This window comes from Rhinoderma darwinii, chromosome 1 (assembly GCF_050947455.1).
Source record: "Rhinoderma darwinii isolate aRhiDar2 chromosome 1, aRhiDar2.hap1, whole genome shotgun sequence".
Taxonomy (NCBI): Eukaryota; Metazoa; Chordata; class Amphibia; order Anura; family Rhinodermatidae; genus Rhinoderma; species Rhinoderma darwinii.
In genome coordinates, this window is record NC_134687.1 from 605610569 (window position 1) to 605628491 (window position 17923).

Genomic DNA, 17923 nt, shown 5'->3' on the forward strand with positions numbered 1-17923 from the left:
TGTGCAGGTGTCCTAATTCAGACCCTTCAATCAGATCTTTAAAAATATTCAGACCTCCTATTAAAATCAGACCCAACACCAGATCGGTATATTAATATTAGACCCATAAATGTATTCCAACCCCAGCCCAATTCGTTTTTGCGAGGGTGGGATTTGCAGCACCTGGACCCCCACTGATCCAAACTTTTGATATGTCTCTATGATATGATACATTGTGTTAAAATCCCTGCACAAGGTGAATAGCCACATTTAATAGAGACCGTGAAAATAAACAGCAGATGATCCAAGACACGTGCTTGCGTAATAAGTAATGGCAGGTGATCCACTAAATATATAGATACACTAGATATTCTGGCTGAACAGAGGCAATACAAAAAAGGGGACATACCAAAAAGTTGTGCCCCCGCCACACACATGGTCAGGTGCAGATGCCATGGTAGCCCTCCTAACTTTGCCCCTACTGTGAGACTGCATCCTATAAGCGGAGGAGGTGGGATTAACAGAAGTGACAAGACATCTGATTGGCTCATAGTGCGAAGAACAGCACTAATCGCACAACATTACGAACCCGCCCACTACCGTTTCAATAAGAAGACAGATGGAGAAAGACCCAAAAACACAGATGAAGCACAAAATGTATAGCGGCATTTAACATTCCCCACCATCTGCATAGTCGCCGCTAGACTTTTCTCAAGGTCTCATGCACACGACTGTAAGGGATTTTACTGTCCATAAATACGTATCTGACGCCTACGGATACACATCCGTAGCTGTCTGCAATTGCGCACAAGAATAGGACACGTTCTATATTTTGCAAATCATTTCTATGGCACGGACACACATCTGTAAATATACGGAAAGGTGTCCATGGCCAATAGAAATGAATGGGTCCGCAATTTCATCCGTAATTACGGATGAAAACTACAGGCATGTGCATGGAACCTTACCCGGTGCAAAGATTCAATTCACTGCCCTAGCCCTGTACCTAATCACCATGGCACCTAGCTATGCCCCTGACATTCTCCACAGTAATAAGTCTAGATCTTCCTCTGCTAGCAGTCAGTGACAGTTCTTCTATACCATACAATAGAGAATTGCACCTCTTTAGATATTAGGTGACAAACTCAAAGAACATGGACGTTGGATTTGCCAGGTCATGTCCCACCATGTCGGCTAATGACTCGTAGCTGGAGGGGTGAGACTTTTTAGAGACACTAATGATTTGTTTTTATTCATCTACAATTGTCTGGCTATATAGAAGGACTCTGCTCTCTGACCATGGACATATTTCTGCATTTTTTTTTGCAGCCAGCTGCATCGCAACAATCCAAAATATTTGCACTTGTGTTTTTTTTACAGGCTCCAATATGTCTGGTGTAAAGAACATGAGGCCATTATTGCAACTTTACAAACTCCACCATCTTACTTGGCAATACAATGCACGATCAAATAAATGGATACAAAATCTCCATACGTGACTTCTACAAAGCTCCCATATGTCTGGTGTGAAGCTGGCCATACGCAGTAGATGGTTGTCAGCCAAACCCATTGATTTTGGCAGGACCGGCCGACCATTTAATATGTATGTCGGCGTCCGGACTCCCTCCCGAAAGCAGATATCGGGGGGTGAGAGAAGGTTGAGGCTCTTGAATCTCCACTTCCCCGATCCTTTCGTTCGTAAGAAGATAAGCCGCTGCCAAAGGAGTCTTGGGCCGAGCGTACATGTATGGGTTAGTCGGGAGGAATAGCTGTCAGCTGAACTTTCTTTTGGCTGGCAGCTGTCTAAAGAGTATAACCAGCCTATAGGATGTGAGGACTATGGCAACTTACTTTACAAGCCCCACCATCTTGCTTTGCAAATCAGTTCATAGCGAGGAAGAGATCATTAGATGTTAACATTGACTTCTCAATTTGTCTCAACTTGTTATTTTTAAGGGGAGATAAATGGCTGTCAGACACCTACCGTGCCACTTATCTCCAGGAGAAAGCTTAAGATCCTATTGGTTGGATCCCTATTTCCACCTATGGAGGACCATCTGCCATATCCCTAGAAAAAAAAATGAGATGTCAATGGCTTATTTTAGCTTGGAGCTTTGCATTGAGTTTTAGTGTTGTAGGTTTTGTATGACCTTGTGTGTATGTTTTAGATCACTGCACAATGGCAGTGTTGTACCTAACTCTAATATCCATTAAGCTGAGGTATGCAGCTAGTAATCCACGTGTGAGGGAGCACTTGTGATATACAGCTCTACGCTTCTCTTCCACCTATCTGCACTTCTGTCCCAGACCCAAGGCAAATAAACGTATACCTGCCTCCTGCAAAGTGAACTCTGCTACATTGTCTCATGACCGCAAATCATTCAGTAGAGAAGTCATATGGTGAAAGTGAGTTCATGAACGTCGTATAAAGGGATATTGTTACTTTATTATTGTATTCGTTAGTGTGTGGGATGGAAATTAGGTTCCGATAAATATAAATTTTTATTTTTATTGCACTTGGCACTTTGTAGCAATTGGATGTGTCCAATTATTTTGTATTCTGAAAGAGGTTTATATCTATGGTAGTAACACTGGTGTATACTAAAATCTTATTGATGTGGATAATTTTTTCTGGGTAGTTGCTCTTTTTGTGTGTTTTTTTTTTACTTCATCATATTAGGGATACATAGCCATCAAGTATTATTTATATGTTTTATGTAATTGCAACAATAAAATTTAGCTTTTTTAGTTATATGGGACTTTTTTTGAATTTGGTTTCGTAGGTTTGGCCGAAAAACGGCCGAAAAATCGGAAGCCGAACGCCTCCAAACATCTGCCCATTGATTTTTCTGTTACAACGGAGCATTTTTTGCGGTGTTTTTTACGCGTAAAAAAATACCCGCGAAAAAGAAGTGCAGGATACTTCTTGGGATGTTTTTGGAGCCGTTTTCCATAGAGTCTATTAAAAAAAGCTCCAAAAACGGCCATAAAAAATGCCGCGGAAATCGCGACTGGCACAAAAAATGTCTGAAATTCAGCAGCTGTTTTCTCTTGAAAACAGCTCCGTATTTTGAGACGTTTTTGACTCTGTGTGTGAACATACCCTGATAGTTAATATACGTGGCACATTTTCCAGATATCAAAACTTCAAGGTAAAGGATTGTATTCAACTAATATGCTATCATCATTAGGAAACCTGGGAAACAGGGTCGGAATGACTATTTGGGATAGTGGGCACTGCCTAAAGGCTCAGAGCATTAGGGGGGCCCATGGCCAAACCGCACCATAAATCTTTATAGGAGTCAAAACACCTCTTCTCATCAAAGAATTCAAGTTTTTGGGTAAAATGGACTCATATGAGTCTCTCAACATGCTGGTGAGAAGAAGTCGCACCCAGGCTATGGTGTCTAAGGGACCAAGACTCCACTGCTACATAGGAAGACACCAATATTATAAATGGCACATGGTAGGTGGGGGACCTGTTACAGATTTAGCATTGAGGCCCAAGAGATTGAAGTTACTCCTCAGGTGATTGCAAATTGTTAGGGGCTCAAACAATTCTTAGTCCACCCGTGTTTGGACTGCCTAAAGTCCACCGAGATGAGCGCAATTAAGCTTGGAAGCCCACAACCTCTCAATGGAGTAGTATGTTGACCAAAGCTTAAAGCCAGATTAACACAAGCGTGTGCGTTTTGCGCGAGCAAAAGGTCCGTGTGTCATCAGCATATGGTGCGTGGCTGCGTGATTTCCGCGCAGCCGGCATCATGATGACACTCTGTTTTTATGTTTACAAACAGAAAAGCACATGGTGCTTTTCTGTTTTCATTCATAGTTTTTACTACTGTAGCGCGCATCACGCGCGACACCCGGAAGTGCTTCCGTGTGCCGAGCGTGATTTGCACGCACCCATTGACTTCAACGGGTGCGTGCAGCGTGAAACACGGCCACATATAGGACATGTCATGAGTTTCACGCTGCGCACATACGCTGCGTGAAATTCACTGACAGTCTGAACGGCCCCATTCACTAACATAGGTCCGTGCAACGCACGTGATTTCCACACGTGTAGCACGGACGTATTATACGTTCGTGTGAATAAGCCCTAACATTAAGAAGAAGCAATGACTAACTAATTTTTTCAGCTTCAGAGACAGAAAGAAAAGGGCTTGTTGACGAGCAGCTAAGTAATTAAGCTATTGATTGGTGATTGCGATTTTGCTGGGAGTTACTGCTGGGAGAGGGGAAAAGAAAACGGCTTTATTTGGATAACCTAGAAGAATGGATAAATAGTGAAATATACAGTTAAAACCTGCAAAAGAACCTGACTCATTCAACCTGAACTCTAACCTAAATATGGAAAAAAGTTGATTTGTTCGGCTGGGCAGTGATCCCAGACAAAAGGCCAAAGTAATACTGGAGCTAAACAAGAACAAAAAGGTGAATGTCTACAATGTACGAGTCAATGACCTGATCTCGGTTTTGCAATTAGTTCATCTATTCATCCAGTAAATCTGTTTTACATTTTACATGTACCTTCAACAACATACACAAATACTTTTGCAGGTATTAAAATGAATGTACCATGAATACCAATGGAGTAATAATTTTGAGCATATATATATCAATATAAGAATATCAGCTACAATATAGAAAACCTTTCAATAAATCCAGTAATCTTCGTCATTCTTTCTAACAGTGCTGGTACCACGCCCTTCCGATTTCATTAAGCTCAATATTGTCGGGGTGTGTAACCTTGGAAGCTCATATAGCGCAATTATCATGAATTTTAATTAGGCAATAGTTGACCTGAATTCAAGTAAATAGCAATACAATATAATAAGGTTGTAATAAGGGCTGGCACTAGAAGGCTGGCAGAGCTGGTGTTATCTCACTCCTACAGGAAAAGCTAGTAACTTCATGCATAAGAATGCTTTGCTATGACGGCATAGAACCTCTGCAGTAATGCCAACACCCCTATTTCATGGAGATCGCAAGTACATGGAGTCTGTACGGCACACAAAGTCCCTATGGTTCAGTATTTCAGAGCCGTAGGCACGGTGCATACATAAGCAATGTTTTTAGGGTGTGTAATTCCCAAGGGCATAGCTATGGTACTATATTTTATGCAGCACCACCTAGTGGTCACCATCTATGACTGTTGTGTTATTATTGTGTTCTTGTTTGTCTAAATTGGCAAAATTTTGAAAGAAAAGCAATTACAAATATTCTGTGATCTTGGCCTTATTAATTAACTGTACAGGTGTTAATGTTCTGACCTGATGTCCTCTGCACGTCAGATGCCACAAAATCCTATGCAGGTTAACAATGCTCATGGAGGAGGATGATAAATACAAATCATAGCGTGCCCTTTCATCTCTACAGGCCCCATAGCAGCTGCCATGTCTTGTATAGTACTAATAGAACTTATAGTATTAGCTTAGGTAAACTAGTATGATGTACAGAGGATGTCAACTGCTAGAAAGGAAAAGGGCTGAGATCTGACAACTTAGTTCCCGTGCTCATGCTGCAGATAAAGAATAAAATCTGCTGTAGCCTTGAAATGGGTGGATTTAACATATGGGATTTCCTTTAACATATGATGGATTTTTCCACTATACTAGTCCATCTCAATGAATTATAATATCATCAAAAAGTTAATTTATTTCAGTAATTCAATTCAAAAAGTGAAACTCATATTATATAGATTCATTACACACAGAGGGATCTATTTCCAGCATTTTTGCTTTTAATGTTGATGATTATGGTAACAGTTAATGAAAACCCAAATTTAGTGTCTCAGAAAATTTGAATATTAAATAAGCCCAATTTCAAAAATGATTTTAATACTGAAACGTTGTCCTACTGAAAAGTATGTACTGTATATGCCCTCAATACTTGGTCGGGGCTCCGACTCTGCATGACTTACTGCATCAATGCGGCGTGGCATGGAGGCGATCAGCCTGTGGCACTGCTGAGGTGTTATCAATGCGGCGTGGCATGGAGGCGATCAGCCTGTGGCACTGCTGAGGTGTTATCAATGCAGCGTGGCATGGAGGCGATCAGCCTGTGGCACTGCTGAGGTGTTATCAATGTGGCGTGGCATGGAGGTTATTAGCCTGGGGCACTGCTGAGGTGTTATCAATGCGGCGTGGCATGGAGGCGATCAGCCTGTGGCACTGCTGAGGTGTTATCAATGTAGCGTGACATGGAGGTGATCAGTCTGTGGCACTGCTGAGGTGTTATCAATGCGGCGTGGCATGGAGGCGATCAGCCTGTGGCACTGCTGAGATATTATCAATGCGGCGTGGCATGGAGGCGATCAGCCTGTGGCACTGCTGAGGTCTTATCAATGTGGCGTGGCATGGAGGCGATCAGCCTGTGGCACTGCTGAGGTGTTATCAATGCGGCGTTGCATGACTCTGGACTTGATATAACACAGTGGATCAACACCAGCAGATGACATGGCTCCCCAAACCATCACTGACTGGAAACTTCACACTGGACCACAAGCAACTTGGATTGACGCCTCTCCACTCTTCCTCCAGACTCTGGGACCTGGATTTCCAAATGAAATCAAAATTTACTTTCATCTGAAAACAGGACTTTGGACACTGAGCAGCAGTGTTGGTCCACTGTGTTATATCAAGTCCAGAGTCAGCGCAGCGTCTACCAGGAGATTTTCCAGCATTTCATGCTTCCCTCTGCTGACAGGCTTTATGGAGATGCTGATTTCATTTTCCCAGACCCAACAATGCAGACGAGCTGAAGGCCACTATCAAAGCAACCTGGGCTTCCATAACACCTCAGCAGCGCCACAGGCTGATCGCCTCCATGCCACGCCACATTGATAACACCTCAGCAGTGCCACAGGCTGATCGCCTCCATGCAATACCGCATTGATAACACCTCAGCAGTGCCACAGGCTGATCGCCTCCATGCCACGCCACATTGATAACACCACAGCAGTGCCACAGGCTGATCGCCTCCATGCCACGCCGCATTGATGCAGTAATTCATGCAAAAGGAGCCCCGACCAAGTATTGAGGGCATATACTGGACATACTTTTCAGTAGGACTTCATTTCAGTATTAAAAATAATTTTTCAAATTGGGCTAATTCATTGAGATGGACTAGTATTACATTAGAAAAGTCCATAAATCAATAGTTTAGCACTGGGCAGTTATGAATTAATCCATGTGTGCTGCATCTTCAGCCATCTTCAGTCTAAACATTTTCATGGTTACTGAGCCCAAGGTAAATGTTTAATAAAGGTTCAGGCTGCAGAGCGTATGACCTAGTTATCAGTATAACCATCTCTGTGTCTCTTTGTTCTCGCTATGGTCTTCAACCTCTGGCTCTCCAGCAGTTATATAACTACAATTTCCATAGACTGTCAGAGCATGCCGGGAGTTATAGTTTTGTAATAGCCGAAACGTCACAGGTTAAAGACAACTGCCCTTGGTAATCACTTTAAATCCGTGTGGTTTGTAAAGAAGTGGTCTAAGAGGCTTGAGGAGGTCTTGGCACTCACCGTACAGTAGAAGGGCTGGCGGCACTTGCACTCTGCACACTCCATTCATTTTAGTATAGGACAGAGTATGAGGAAACTTAAATGACCTCAGCCCTATACTTCCTCCCTGCTGATGTCAGCTGCAAGACCAGATGGATAGATTGATAATTAGATAGATAGATAGATAGATAATTAGATAGATATGAGATAGATAGATAGATAGATAGATAGATAGATAGATAGATAGATAGATAGATATGAGATAATTAGATAGATAGTTAGATTGATAATTAGATAGATAGATCTAAAATAAGTTGAATATCTTACTCAAATGGAATTACAAGCTGTCTGTGTTTGCCTCCATGTAATAAAGTCCCGTGATTTCAGCAGCCTCGGCAGTCAAAATGTGAAGTTTACTAACAGAGGAGAGAGGAGGAATGGTAAGTGTCATGTCAGCCAGCAGGCTTGTAGACAGAATGGCCATGACCGGGATGCAGCTCTACTGTATCTGTAACACGACAATGATAACTTCCTGTAAGTGCGTTAGGAAGAAAGAGAGATCTGCAGCACAAATGGCTCAGCTTGGGAGGGAACAGTTTCCCATAGGTTCTGAACATTAGGATCTAAGAGAACTTTGACTTTTTTTATTTCCACTGGAGTTATGCATTGAAGTATTGTTCAGTCGGGCTGTGATTACAGGCGTGGCCATGTGCATAAGGCATTAGGGGAGAGCAGACGGCCTGAATTGTCCTGTAGATGAGAATCTCAATGGTGGGACCCGTACTATCAAGCATTTTTGGCATTTCCTGTAGATATTACATGAATGTTTATGATGGGAATATGCCTTTAACTGGTTTCACGACCGCTGGCTGTATTTTTACGGCCAGCGATCAGGGACGGGTCCTTAAAACCCGAGCCATAGACTTTTTACGGCTCGGGTTTTAACTTGCTGCCCGCGTGATCGGGCATCTGAATGTCGGGTCTCCGGCTGTCAGTGACTGCCGGGGACCCTGAGGAGAGGATAGAAGCAGCTTTCGCTGCTTCCGTCTTCTCTGATGACTTGTACACATCACTCAATGAACGCTGTGTATAGGAATAGAGGCAGCGGCGCTGTCTCTATTCCTCCCGGTGATCTTGTGACTGGTCACATGATCGCCGGGTGCCGTTAGTGGCAGGCTGCTGCTGGGTCTTACTAGACCCAGCACAGCCCTATTAGTGACAATCGTCACTATGAGAGGGCTGATTTCCCCTGTAACTGGGGCTGCTGTGCAGCTCCAGTTACAGTAGAAAAGATGGTGTAAAAGAAAGAAAAAAAATATAGAAAGTTTCCCAAAGGTCTTTTATGACCTTTGAGGGACAGACCATAGTAATAAAATAATAGTAAAGTCAAGTGCAAATTTTTTTTAATAATAAATACACATAAAATACCCACCCCAAAAAACAAACGTTCCCCCCCGCCAATCATTTTTGTAACGCTAGCGCTGACCCAATTACCCTAATATAGACATGTAATATATTAAAATTTACGGTAGACAATGACGATCACAAATAAAAGGTCTATTTTAGGGTAAAACTATGTTATTACCCAAAAAAAAATAGCTGAAATGTAAAAAAGCTTATTTTTTTACTATTATTTTCAAACTTTATGAATAAAAATTCTAAAATAGCAAAAAAGGTGTGTATAAAAATGATAAAAAAAGAAACATGCATGGTCTACGGAAAAAACGTCGCAAAAATCACGTCGTTAGCCCAACAAATAAAAAAGTTATAGCCATTTAACTAACACGTGCTAAAAATGGCTAAACGGTGTCTGGTCCTGAAGGCGCAAAATAGAGCAAAAGACATGTATCCCCCTCCCCCCTCTCCACAGGACATGTATCCCCTCTCCACAGGACATGTATCCCCTCTCCACAGGATCTCCACAGGACATGTATCCCCTCTCCACAGGATATCCACAGGACAGGGGATACATGTGTGATCGCTGGCAGCGATAGGGAGAACGGGGGACTGAAAGTCCCCTGAAGTTCTCCATCACTAACCTCGAACTTCCGGCGTCTGTGTCGGCAGCTCCGTAGAAATGAATGGAGCGCGCAGACGCCGGAAGTCAGAGGTTAGTCATGGAGAAGTTCAGGGGACTTTCAGTCCCCCGTTCTCCCTATCGCTGCCAGCGATCACTCATGTATCCCCTGTCCTGTGGAGATCCTGTGGAGAGGGGATACATGTATTTTGTAGGACACACTGTAGGTCGCATTTTTTTGGGAGGGGGGACGCTGTATGGCGTTCCCTACAGGGGGGGGTGGCTGTATGGTGTTCCCTACAGGGGGGGCTGTATGGCGTTCCCTACAGGGGGGTCTGTATGGCGTTCCCTACAGGGGAGGTGGCTGTATGGTGTTCCCTACAGGGGGGGCTGTATGGCGTTCCCTACAGGGGGGTCTGTATGGCGTTCTCTACAGGGGGGGCTGTATGGCATTATCTACAAGGGGGCTGTATGGCGTTCTCTACAGGGGGATGTATGGCGCTATCTACAGAGGGGGGGGCTGTATGGCATTATCTACAGGGGGGGCTGTAAAAAAGGCACTATCTACAAGGGGGGGGGGGGGTTGTGTGACACCCAGGGGAGGGGGGGCCCCAGTCAAAAGTTTGCTATGGGGCCCAGTCTTTCCTAGTTACGCCCCTGCTATCTATCTATCTATCTATCTATCTATCTATCTATCTATCTATCTATCTATCTATCTATCTAATATCTATCTATCTATCTATCTATCTATCTATCTATCTATCTATCTATCTATCTATCTATCTATCTATCTATCTATCTATCTATCTATCTATCTATCTATCTATCTAATCTATCTATCTAGTTGTTGTTTTTTTTTGTATTGTAAAGAGATAAAAAGGACAAAGTATAATGTCTCATTCTTTCCCCTGGTTTCTGAATGCATCAGAAATTTGGAATCACTTAATTTGTTGTGCCTGTCACAATTTACATCGGGAAAAATAATCCCAAAAACATGAACATGAGATTATATTCAGAGAGAGAAAGTTGTAATATTACAAGATCTGATCCAATTCCTCATCGTCTCCACTAGGAAAAAAATCTTAGAAAGGTCACAAAATGGAAATACTGACACAATCTACAGATATTTTGTTTCTCATAAAGTCTTGAACTTGCCTTGGAATTTCTGTATTTTTATTAGATACAAGTATTTTAGAATCTTATCAGACATTTCCGAAAGGAATTTAAAACATATTAAACTTGGTAGTCCAAAAGGTTGTGGGGTATATATTCTTTTACTTTTTTCTTTTTAAACTTTTTCTTGAATTTTGTAGAATAACAAAACCAAGAAGGGAGGATACTCAACATTAGGGTCTCCGAAAAGACATAGAAATATAAGTTAACGCAAACATTACAGGGATTCACATAAAATAGAGTAGCTTATACATAAGAACAGATCTATCATACATATGACACTGATTCATGGCAGAGTACAAATCGATACAGAATATACTGACAACCATCGAAATATAGATCTTACACCCAAAACCAAGTAAAGGGGAAGAGTGTAGCGTCCATGGCCGCGGGCCGTCGGGTTTACTCACCTCCCGACGCCCGCAGCCATGGATCTGTGAGCGCTGGTCCCCATCTCCTTCCTAGGAGACGCCAGCGCTCACTTCCGCTCCGTTCGGCTGTGTCCTGTAGGGTGCGCGCGCACGCTCATGCCCGGCCTTAAAGGGCCAGCGCGTGCAAATAGGAGGAAGTCATCATCATCAACTGCCACGATTTCCTGGTCTATAAGAAGGCTCCTGGCCTTCTAATCCTTGCCTGAGCATTGTTAGTTCTCCCAGTCTGTCTTGCAAATGGTCCCTTAGTGTTTCCCGTTCCAGTTGTGACCCGGCTTCCAGTTGTGAGGCTTTGGTGGCTACATTCTGGCAGGGACTGTCTTCAGGGATCAAGGACGAGCTGGCTAGTCGCAATCTGCCATCTACCCTGGACGATCTTATCCTACTCGCCTCCCGGGTTGACACGAGGATCCGGGAACGTTCCCAAGAGGTTCTCCGGGAGAGAGAACTTCCTAGGCTGGATTCTGCTTTCCTGCAATCCCCCTTAGTAATCCCACCAGAGGATCCGATGCAGAGTAATTATGTCAAATTGTCTACCCAGGAGAAACAGCGCAGACGCACTTCTGGACTTTCTTTGTATTGCGGTCGTGGAGGCCATATTGTGCGTCTGTGTCCCCAGAGGCCAGAGAGACCCCATTGCCTAGGATTGGTTGGAGAGACAACTCTAGGTGGAACGGAATCTAACAGAGCATTCTGTTCCAAATTGACTATTCCTGTGACCCTGGTATCCGGCGACAGGACTCATCAAGTTTCTGCCTATCTTGACTCTGGCTCTGCTGCTAACTTCATCCAGAGAGAGCTAGTGGATCATCTTCAGTTGTCCACAATTCCCCTAGAGACGTCTTTGGCTGTTGCCTCAGTTAATGGACTGCCTCTGCCTGATCCCATAATTTCTAAAACCAAGCCGTTGAAGCTCCAGGTTGGAGTCCTGCATTTTGAATTAATTTCTTTCCTTGTTTTGCCCAAGGCCATCAATCCTGTTCTGCTGGGCCTGCCTTGGCTTCGACTGGACTGGAATTCTGGAGAAGTTCTCCAATGTGGCTCCAAATGCCATGGTTGTTGTCTGTTGCAGATCCATCCTGTAAAGCCTCCTCTGCCTCAGTCGTTGGCGGGACTGCCTTCCCAATTTGCTCAGTATGCAGATGTTTTCAGCAAAAGGGAGGCTGAGACTCTGCCTCCACATCGGACCTATGACTGCCCCATTGAACTGGTTCCTAATGCCTCTCTCCCCTGTGGACTGGTATATCCTCTCTCCTTGCCAGAGTCTCTATCCATGTCGGCCTATATCAAGGAGAATCTGGAGAGGGGTTTAATACGAAAGTCTTCCTCCCCGGCTGGGGCTGGATTATTCTTCGTTAAAAAGAAGGACGGATCCCTTCGTCCCTGCATTGACTACCGGGGTCTCAACCTGATCACAGTCAAGAACAAATACCCATTGCCACTCACCTCCAGCCTGGACGTCATGTGTATTCAGAATTCTGACACTTCTGAATCCTTTCTGTGAGATTTCCAGCAAGGGAAACGAAATCTCGTTTACCTCGTAATCTCGCGAGATTACGTGTGGCTTGCTGAAATCTCACAGAAAGGATTCAGAAGTGTCAGAATTCTGAGTACACATGACGTCCAGGCTGGATTGTCATGTGTATTTATTATCAGGACACTTGTGTATGTGGCTGCACATCGTTCTAGTAAGAACGAAGCTGCTGTGTAAATGAATGTAGAGGAGTGTATGAGGCTGACTGGTCACTGATTGGTCAGCATCATACACGTAAACACGCCCAGTTAAAAACACAATACACGCCCAGTTGGGCATACAAATAAAAACACGCCCAGTTGTCCATTTCAATGCTCATTTGCATATATATAAAATAGCTCATAACTTGGCCAAAAATGAACGTTTTTAAAAAAAAACAAAACGTTACTATTCTCTACATTGCAGCGCCGATCACATGCAATAGGAGATAGGGATTTGAGAATCTGGTAACAGCCTCTTTAAGCCTTATTGATCCACTGAGACCTCCGCAGATGATAATACTGTGTTTTTATGCTCCCATTTGCAGAGATTAGAACTAGTATGATGGGACCAGACAGTTTGCCATGTATGCGCTGGACCCCCCATTCTCATGATCAGTGGTGGTGCCAACCATTGGACCAATCAAACATTTATGGCTTATCCTGAGGATCTAATGGGCAAATAGTTTTCCTAATATTCTCTTAATTCGCCAAAAGCTATAATGGGCCAACTATACAATCTCCAAAGAAACTCAGCAGATAGGGGACAAAATAGCACAGTGCTTTTCTAGTGCTGCAACTTCTTCATTCTAGTGATCGACTTAGGTCACAGCAGTCAGACACTCGTCGATGGTAAATTAATGTTATATTATAGCGATAAGCCATAAATATCTGTCCTGAGACAACCTTTTTAATATATGTGTGCTGGAACGTTTTAGAAAATAATATAAGTACTAGCAGCCGAATGGTTGTATCCAGAGTAACAGCCTGTATTATACTCCAGAGCTACATTCACAATTCTATTTTGCATTACTGGAAACAGTCAGCAAGCATATCAATAGATAAAAACCCTAACAGCTTAGATGACCTCTTATAATGCAGTGTAAGAGACTTTCTTATATAAGATTACTGTACAGTGTATGGTTTGAGGACTGCACTTCCCAGTATATAAATCACCATAGTAGATCTTTGCAGACACTGAAGCAGTTAGAGATGCTGAGAAATTTCAGCTCTGAAGCCTGCAAAATTTGCAGGTCTGGGCTGAAATACAGGCTGTAACTCACAATCAGGGTAAGATTTGTAATATAATGTACTTAAATAGCAACTCCGTTGTCTGTAAACCTACTGTGTAGATCTATATATAAACTGAAAAATGGCATTTAAATGTGAACATGCACTATGTCCCAGTCTTATGTAAAATAATTGTTTTCCTATTTATTTTGCCAGTATTTCCCATATACCATGTAAGGTGACTGCCATACTCATGTAAACAGCTGCTTAGTATCCAGTTTGTAAATGAAGCAGCTCTCTTTTCCCCTCTCCCAGTGGCAAGTCACAGCATGATCATCAGCTGAATTTCATCTAGCCAAACGACTGCATATAACTAAATCCTTATCTCCCTATGTCTCTGATAATCAAGTTCATACTAAACAGACATCATTAATAGTACATAGTGAGCAATCAGCAGAATTTCTGTGGTTGTGGTAGACAAAAGTTGGCACTTCCAATCAATATAAAAGAAGAAAAGTCTCTTGTTCTAATACTGGAACATAATCCATTTCAGCCAATCGCCAAATTATAATTCCAACTGTGTTTGAATGTATCTAGAATTTAGAGAATATTGTATGATGATGTCTGAGAAGGTCCATTCCCACAATTGTTCTGTTTGTCCATAAATTCTTTGTCGTTTTGTATTTAGTAATATACTGTAGAAAATAAAGCTTCTTAGCATACAGTCTTGTGACGAGCGCTATGCAAAGAATGTGACTTACAACGCATGTGGCACTAAATAACCCTGTGATCTCTAAGAGGGGAAATATGGAAGAATCTAGAAGAAGGGACCTCTGTCAAAACCCACTTTTGGCAAGGAATTGGGCAGGACTAATGACTTATGTATAACTCCTAAATTTACTGGATCATATTTAGTGTTTACTAAATGATTGAGACTTATGTGAATCAATGTGTCCAAAATGAGTCATTAGTGTTATGTTCCATCAACCTCATGACACGGATCCTCCTGTAGTCCTGTTTATGAGGAGAGAGGGGGCTCCTGTGGCCCAAAATGTAAAAGTAGAGTGCCCCATATAGCATAGTTACTAAAGCAGCATTGCTTACTGCTTCTGTATTTCCATGCACAGTTACATTACCTAACTGTGGCCTACAGCTCTGCTCATACTGAGCCTCCTGATTCATGAATCCAATACCAGAACTACAGTGAAAATTGACCTTTACATAGCGGGGGATTTACATAGGGAGAGCATTAGGTGGAAGGGAGAGGAATTGACTTAAAAACGAGGAAAAATGTTTCAAGGAACTTTGATCATTAACAGCAGAAAATGAGTTCCAGATATGAAAAACTTTCTCCTTACTGTCTCCCATTGATCTATATTCAATTTCCTCCTCTTCTTCTTTTGCAAAGTCAGCTGCTTAATTTCCTCACTTTTGAGTGGACATGGGGCCACTTTACTTTGGGGCACCATAGCATCCGCTGTGCCTTCTAGCCAGGTAGTTACACTACATGGACAAATGTATTGGGACATAACTCTTAATCATTGAAGTCAGGTGTTTCATTCAGTCCTATTGCCACAGGTGTATAAAATCCAGTACTAGTCATGCAGTTGCCTTTACAAAAATTTGTGAAAGAATGGGTCATTCTAAAGAGCTCACTGAATTTGAGCGAGGTGCTATAATATTATGCCACTAGTCAGTTTGTGAAATTTCTTCCCTCCTAGATATTCCACGATTACCTGTGAGTGATATTATTGTAAAGTGGAAGGGTTTAGGAACCACAGCAACTCAGCGGCAAAGTGGCAGATCACCAAATTTACAGAGGGGGGTCACCGATTGCTGAGGAGCATATTTCATAAAAGTCACCAACACTCTGCTGACTCTATAACTGCAGACTACCAAACCTCCTCTGGCATTTACATCCACACAAAAACTGTGCCCCGGGAGCTTCATGGCATGGGCTTCCATGGCCGAGCAGCCACATGCCAGCCTTACATCACCAAGTACAATGCCAAGCGTTGGATGGAGTGGTGTAAAGCCGCCACTAGACTCTGGAGCAGTGGAAACGTGTTCTGTGGAGTGATGAATCCCTCTTCTCTATCTGCCAGTCTGATGGACGAGTCTGGGTTTGGTAAATGCCAGGAGAACGTCACCTGCCTGACTGCATTGTGCCAACTATAAAGTTTGGAGGAGGGATAATGCTTTGCGGTTGTTTTTCAGGGGTGGCCTAGGCCCCTGAGTTCCAGTGATGAGAAATATTAATGCTTCAGCATACCAAGACATTATGTACAATTGTATGCGTCCAATTTTGTGGGACCAGTTTGGGGAAGGCCCTTTTGTCTTCCAGCATGACTGTGCCCCATTGCACAAAGCAAGGTCCATAGAGGCATGGTTGGGTAGGTTTGGTGTGGAAGAACATGACTGGCCCGCACAGAGCCCTGACCTCAACCCCATCCACCACCTTTGGGATGAACTAGAATGGAGTTTGCGAGCCAGGAGGACTTCTCCTCCAACATCAGTGACTGACCTCACAAATGCTGTTCTGGATGAATGGACAAAAATTCCCACAGACAAACGCCAAAATCTTGAAGCAAGCCTTCCCAGAAGTGTGGAAGCGGTTTTAGCTGCAAAAGGGGTACCAACTCCATAATAAAGGTTTTTTTCTGGTTTCTAAAATTGATGGTCTTTCCATAGGAAAGGGACAGTAGTCCAATACCTTGCATGGCCGCTACAAATGTAACGGCGCATGCAATTACAAACGAGGAGGTGAACCATGTAAACAATGAACGAGGAGGAGAACCATGTGAACAACGTACAAGCCCCACGGCCCCTTCAAACAGCTGAATGGCGGGGGTGCCAAGAGTCTGACCCCCACTGATCTAATATTGATGGCATATTTTAAGTATCAATTTTACAGACCGGATAACCTCGTTAATGCCTATGGATTTAGAATGGGATGTCATAAAAGCTCCTTTAGGTGTAAAGTGTAGGCATCTAAATATATTTGTCCATATAGTGTATGTCAATAGCTATTAACTCCTATAGGTAATGGCCACCATTAGAGGTCGTAGCCTAGCATTTGTTTCCTGTGTAGTAGTCCAAAATCAGTCAGAAAAAAACTTTGATGATAGACCGTCCAATAGGACAACTCAGGACTTGCAGATTCTACAGTGTGAATGTTGGCGGTAGAGCAGTTTCTTAATCTTCTTGGCAATAGGTAGTAATGGGTGATGAGACTAAAAATTCTGTGGTACCGCTTTGGGTACCTCAACAACTTAAACTAGGGCTGAGGAGGGAGGTCAATGTAGAAAAAAAAGGGGTAGCCAGGTTAGAGAGGGGTCAGACTATATTGGTGGGGGGAGAAACAGAATGTGGGGAGAGGACTAGACAACAAGATAAGGAGATCCTTTCGTTACAAAACATCAGTGTAAATAAAAAGGCCCGATTAATGTCAAATCACATTTCTGATAATAAAAGTGAAAAACTGACAGGCAAGTTAAAGTGTATGTTCACAAATGCCAGAAGTCTAGCAAGCAAAATAGGGGAGCTGGAGGCCTTGATACTGGAAGAAAATATAGATATAGTTGGTGTTGCTGAAACATGGCTGGACTCTTCACATGACTGGGCTGTAAATCTACAGGGTTTTACACTTTTTCGGAAAGACAGGACAAATAGGAAAGGCGGTGGTGTATGTCTGTATGTGAGAAGTGATATGAAGGCGAGTGTGAAAGAGACAATAGTGGGTGAATACTGTGAGGAGGTTGAAACCTTGTGGGTGGAACTAGAAAGGGAGGTAAACACTGAAAAAATTACTTTTGGTGTAATCTATAGACCCCCCAATATAACTGAGGAGATGGAAGTTCAGCTATATAAACAGATGGAGCGGGCTGCACAGGCGGGTACTGTAGTGATAATGGGAGATTTTAATTACCGGGATATTAATTGGTGTCATGGTTCGGCTTCAACTGCAAAGGGGAGACATTTCCTCAACCTGTTGCAGGAAAATTTTATGGGCCAGTTTGTGGAAGACCCGACTAGAGGTGAAGCTCTGTTGGATCTGGTCATTTCTAATAA